Genomic DNA, 6,733 nt, shown 5'->3' with positions numbered 1-6,733 from the left:
TATATATTTATAATAAGCAAGATTCATGGTGTTGAAATTAAACGACAAAAGAATGTCACCATCTATGTCAAAAATACCCGAAATATTTCAATGCTATCTATATATTTATTTATATTTTATATTTTATATATAATGTATACAAAAGTAAACAAATTAAACCAAAAGAAAAAAATAGCTTTTTCTAATAAATTGTTTGAGGAAATTTTTAATCGATTTGTTTATTACTTTGAAGATTTTAATTTGTCGCTTACAAATGTGGGGTTAGTTTTGAAATTTATTAATTTTTGCCTTGTATTTCGAGTTTGATTGGTGTAGATTTGAAGTGGGGAAGGGGAGGCTATCCTGATACAGAAACGATTGTCTATGTGAATTATTTTTTTATCAGTTTGAGTAGCAATTTCATGTATGTGCATATCTGCATCAAATGTCTAAGTGATTCATTGTTATAGGATGCGATTCTAAGCATCTGAAATTTTTGAGAGATAATTTTAATTATCTTTGAGCAACACCAGTTCTCTGCCATTCGTTCCTTCTTCTGCCGCTAGGAATACAAAGGTGACGATGTTTACAATGTCCGCATCTCCATGCTGTCAATGACACAAATAGAAAAAGTCTGCTTTTTGTATTATTACATAATAAGATACAATAAATACTTCACTTAAGCGTCAGTCATAAGCGTGTTTCATTTGAAAAAACAGAGACATGATTTCATTAATACCAGCCGCGTTTGTATGGACTTATATGTAATAAATAGATGTTATGTATTGTTTTTTATTTGCATGAGAACGACTTTAAATGTTATGTTGGCAAGAAAGCATCAGAAGCATTTCATATCATTGATTTAAGTAGCTTATAGTTATAACTCAAAACATCAACGCGAAATATGCAATAAATTTACGCATTTAGTAAGACATGACATTGAAAATTTGGAATGTGTTTCAATATAAACTACATATAAACTTTTTTTTCATTTGAAACAATAAAGGTGTTGTGTAGCATGTAGCTGATTTGCGTCCATATTATACAATCTTAATAAAACGGTGAACATATGTAAATATCACATAAAAGGTATTTATTTTATTTTGTTATTTCTATGAACGTTGTTACTTTGGATACCAAAAATAGAATGTACCTAAAAATATTTGTCGTTGGTTTCTTTGTAAAAATAAAAAATGCTCAAACACTCAAAATAAAATACCCCGTCTGCAAATGTAAACCTAATACGAAAAGAAAACATAAAATGTGCAAGTTTTGTTACATGTATACATAACATGTACATGTATATACATGTAAGCTATAGAAAATCCATTCCAGTAAGAATACAGTCTTACCAGAAATATTTGGGTTTAAAAATGTGTGATGCCCATTCAAATATATTAATTTTTGTCTAAACCTAACTTTTAAAATATCTTTACAGCCACTCATGAAGAACGATTCACAGAGATCCCAAAGTTCTGATGACATCAACAGCAGTTTATGGAAAGGGATGAGGAATATTGCCTTCACGTTAATGGAGAATGCGTCACAGGACGCAGAGGAGGTGGACGCTTCTGCGTCTGTTGACGTCACAGAAGGCGTCGATTGTAAACTAGGACGCATACAAATAGGATTAAGTTACGATTTTCAGTCTTTAACATTAACTTTAAAAGTGATTCAAGCGAAAGACTTCGTGGCAAAGGATTTTACGGGAACAAGTGACCCTTACGTGAAAATTTTACTTTTACCTGATAAAAGACACAAGTTAGTGACAAAAGTGAAGAAAAAAAACCTTAACCCACGCTGGAATGAGAGTTTTCTGTTCGAAGGTGTGTAACATATACATTTCTGTACTTATATTTAAGACAGTGACACGTGGCATACCTGAAAAGCAGAGATTTCATCTTATTGTTTTTATAACTACCAATGTTTTACACTTATATATTTATATATATATATATATATATAAATCGAAATAACTTTAATTCTTTACTTTCACACTAAAATTATTGTATTATCACAGTATTGAGTGAAAAAAAAACGTCTCGAGGTCAGCAAGAAACAGTAGTTATATGTTCAGATTATTAGATAAAATTCTTTTGCAGCATTATTAAGTGAGGAATCATAAATTTTGCATTATCAGGATTATCTCGCTTACATGTAATTATTCCTACATTTTTTTATTTTATGATTTTCTTTGTAGGTTGGCCTCATAATAAATTGTTAGAGAAGACCATATATTTACAAGTTATAGACTATGACCGGTTTAGTCGTGATGATCCTATCGGTGAAACTTACATTCCTCTTAATGAAGTAGATCTCTCACAGTCTCCCATCATGTGGCGGTACCTTCAGCCGTGCAAGGACAGCAGGGTAAAAAAAAGTCACCAATTAAGAAGTCAAATTTAAAAAATAATAAGGTCTAAAATATATTAATGATTCAATAGTAAACCAAACACAGTGACGCAAATCATATGTTACAAAACCCCTGTCAAAACATGACTTTTTACTTACATGTATAAAAATATTTACGTGCTAAAAGCAGTGTATTTTTGCTTTGTTTTTTTTAGTTTCCGAACTTCCTCTATGCTTTTTATTTTTTAATTATATGCATTGAAATTAAAAGAACATTGTGCTTGTAACACAGTGTAGCTTATAAGAATAGTTAAATTACATAAATTACATAGTTAAATTACATGTACAAGGTTCATGTATGATTTCATAATTTGCTGTTGTATACAGTCGAGTGTACTTAAGAAACCTAATTGTTAACTTTTTTTACAGGGGAAACTGGGAGAAATTCTACTGTCATTAAGTTACCAGCCGGCTGTAGGCAGATTGAATATTATAGTAATGAAATGTAAAGATCTCAAAGATAAAGACATAACAGGGGCATCAGGTGAGATTATCTTTAGAAAGGTGTGTAGCATCAGGTGAGATTACCTTTAGAAAGGTGTGTAGGTGTCATCAGGTGAGGGTACCTTTAGACAGGTGTGTAGCATCAGGTGAGGTTCCATGTACCTTTAGAAAGGTGTGTTGGTGTCATCAGGTGAGATTACCTTTAGAAAGGTGTGTAGATGTCATCAGGTGAGATTATCTATAGAAAGGTGTGTAGCATCAGGTGAGATTATCTATAGAAAGGTGTGTAGATGTCATCAGGTGAGATTATCTAGAGAAAGGTGTGTAGATGTCCTCAGGTGAGATTTCTTTAGAAAGGTGTGTAGCATCAGGTGAGATTATTTTTAGAAAGGTGTATATATATTAAAACATTAATTTAGTATTTTATGATAAACCTTAGTTAACCTAGTTATGATATAGAAGTGCAGTTCTTGAAACACCAAAGCATTTCTTACATTATGTAGTTATGATAAATAGCTGTGCAGATGTTTAACACGAATGTTGCATTCTTAGGAAAATATATATACATGTAATTATGATGGATAGTTTTGTAGATCGTATGTTGTAATCTTAATGTACACATGTACATGTAGTTATAACAAATATTTGGTTCTGAATTGCAGTGTTTTATTACTTAAGAGACTCCCAAAAACATTCAACTTCAGGTATTTAGAGAAAGATTGGGAGTAGAAAATTTTAAGGGACCCCCATCCCTTGACCTGCTTTTTTAATTTAAAGGAGTAGGTTATCATTTATTTTCAAAGGCTTATATTATATAGCATATTATTTCCACGCAGATGAAAACAGTACCGATTCTGAATTATTTGATTACAAGACTAGATTAAAAATATAGATATTATTCAATTATTTTGACCATTTATGTAATATGTTCGTTGAACTCACAAACTTACTTTACATATTTCTCTTGTATGTTATAAATTAATTATTATTAGCATCATTTGCAATAAAAATAGGCTCAAATATTTATAATAACTCAGACATCCATCTTTTGTATCATCTGTCCTTAATGTCTGCTTGTGCATGGTATGTTAAAGAGACACTACAGCTCATTTTACGCAAAAATAATGAAACAAAAAATTTTACCGCAACTTTCTTTAATTTTCTCGCAAAGTTAAAGGTATGACCTTTCCGAAAATTACAGGTTTTAAAAGGAAATAAATCTGGTTTATCCGTAAAAAAATTGTTGTTTGTAATAGTTTTTGACGGTCCTATAAAAACAACAAAGGTACTTCCGGCTGTTCTTCAATACCAGGTGTAGAGATCATTAATGATCTTACATGCTTCAAATTTTCAGCATCGATATCATTTTCACTATTTAATCAAACAGTGATTGAATAAACACTCTCCATAAATGTGGAAATTGAGCTGTAATGTCTCTTTAAATTGCTTTATTTTACTAGAGAAAATTTTATCTAAAAGGATTACCCGTCCCAAAAGTCTTTGCTTAAAAGTTGTATTGCCATAAGTTTTTACAAACAAGTGTTATCAATTTACAATTATACCCAATAAAAGATACCCTTTGCAAGATTGATTTTATAAGTGTAATGAAAAAAAATATATGAAGTTACAGTAAGTATAATTGGAAAATGTGTTTTTTTTAATTATGAGAATCAGCCATTCAAATTTTAAAATAAATGCTGCTGAGGTCTCAATTTTTGATTTTTTAAGAATTTTCTTTATGGAACTTCTAATGTAAGATGTTTGCAAGATATTCGCAATTCAAACAGAGCCAAGAAATAACAAATATTACGTCAAGTATCAGAATAATTTATGTCAACCATTTTTTACGGTAATGTTCTCTGCTTAAAATGTACAATCTTTAAGGCTAATATTAACATTAGTATATTCAATTATATTCATTGAAAATGGGTTTCAAATACCTTTTTTCTTTCTTCATATTGCATTGTGTAGCTAAGATGTTTTTGTTTTTTGAATTAAATTAAACGCTTTGATGTATTGGATCAATTAATCACAATATCCATTTACAAAACAACGTCATAGTTTCTTTGTAAAAATTAAGGACGTTTCTTTGTAAAAATTAAGGACATTAACATCATGTTCATGCAGTTACACGCCATAATTACTACTCAGTTGCTGAATAGTTGAAAGGAATGCATCTTAAACCCTTAGTTCAAATTCATTAGACATTTTTCATTTCTTTTAATTTTACATATTTAAATGTTCCTTAACCATTTTTTTGTTCTAATAAAAATGTTTAACGGTTCTTGATTTTCAGGAATGGGAAGTTAAAGACAAATGATACAAACAATTTTTTGTCAAAAAATTTGAAAATAACAACTTGAGTCATGTTTTAATGAGTAAAATCAATAAGTTTAACCGCATATTTTGGAATTTTTATTCCTAATCTAACAAAAATCGGATTTGAAGAGAAAAAAAAATACTTGTACAGATTAATAAGGATGGTTTCATGGAGGCAGAATTTTGAGCATCATATAAGGTTTAAAAGTTCTTTATATTCTAGAAATTCATTTCCTACATCATTTTCAATGAAATACATGTAAGACCAAATATCTACACCAATCCAGACATCCATTTTTTAATTTGTTTGTATCACCTGTCCTTAATGTTAAAAAAACAAAACAATTATTCATCCAATTGAAAATTATCTTTCTTAAAAGGGTATCAATAACTAAAAACACCTTTATTTATTTCATTATGCAAAACTAGCACTATAAATACAATACAATCAAACATTTTCAATATTTTTTTATCTTAATTCTTTTAGTTCTAACCATCATTATGCCTTGGTAAGCTCCATACCCCAAAAAATAGATTTGAGAACTTTTAACCTTTTTTTACTTGCAGATCCCTATGTCAAGCTCTGGTTAAAATTCGGAAACAACCGTATAGAGAAAAAGAAAACATCAATTAAAATGCGAAATCTAAATCCAGTGTACAATGAGTCGTTCTTTTTTGAAATTCCTTGGGAAAAATCCGGGAAGCTGCAATAGAAGTGATTGTGATGGACTTCGATAAAGTGGGAAGGAACGAAATGATAGGAAAAATTGTGTTAAGCAGCAATAGTGGTCCCTTGGAGACAAGACATTGGAACGACATGATAACAAAGCCTCGCCAACAAGTCGCTCAGTGGCATTTACTTAAAGACTGACAAAGGTTAAGGCTTAGAATATTATAAATTCTTTGTTTCACAAAATAACATTGTGTTTTTGTTGATAGAATATTTAACATCGCAAGTTTTGTATGATATTGTCATTTTACATGATTAGTGATCTGTGTTCTGTAAAATTTGTTTTTAATATCAAGATCTCACATGATGTGTTGCAAAGATTGTTACGTTGTCGAAGATGACGTGTTCTAATGCAATTTTTCATCTATGTGTTTCATTTCATTGTTTTGAAGAGTACATTTAATAAATTGATAAATTCATTTTTTTCATAGCCATGTGCAGTGATTATGAAAATATATAGATAAATAAAGAACTTTCTTTAAAGCACAAGATTTAGGTGGGATAAATTTCGTTGATTTGGTATCTTAAATAGTTTTGTGGAGATCCCCTGTCATTGTTTTTAAAAAAGTTTTCATATCTACAGTAATACAAAACTTCGTCTGAGACTTAATTTACTTAATAATTTTTAACAACAAAAGCACAATTTTTATCCCCTACGTATATTTCTGCTACTGTATTACAATACAACAAATTTTATAAAATCAGCAGACACTTGGAAGGGCAGTCAGCCCTTTACAATCTTGAAAATAAATCCAGAGTTATCCCTCTTTATGTTCTAGAATGGCCTACTGATACTTGGGAAGAGCAAACCTAAACATTTATTTATATTTGCAACTACGGACACTGAAA

At 30.0% G+C, this 6,733-nt stretch overlaps 1 pseudogene; it reads left to right on the top strand.

Moving 5' to 3' along the window:
• Positions 1-1,422: 1,422 nt before the first annotated feature.
• Positions 1,423-6,247, top strand: LOC134271617 (synaptotagmin-7-like; annotated as a pseudogene).
• Positions 6,248-6,733: the final 486 nt, after the last annotated feature.

The sequence above is a fragment of the Saccostrea cucullata genome, unplaced genomic scaffold (assembly GCF_032062105.1).
Source record: "Saccostrea cucullata isolate Sc308-1 unplaced genomic scaffold, CSIRO_AGI_Scuc_v1 ctg12690, whole genome shotgun sequence".
NCBI classification, from domain to species: Eukaryota; Metazoa; Mollusca; class Bivalvia; order Ostreida; family Ostreidae; genus Saccostrea; species Saccostrea cuccullata.
Note: the sequence above shows the minus strand (reverse complement) of the source record. Positions and strands in the feature narration are given on the sequence as shown.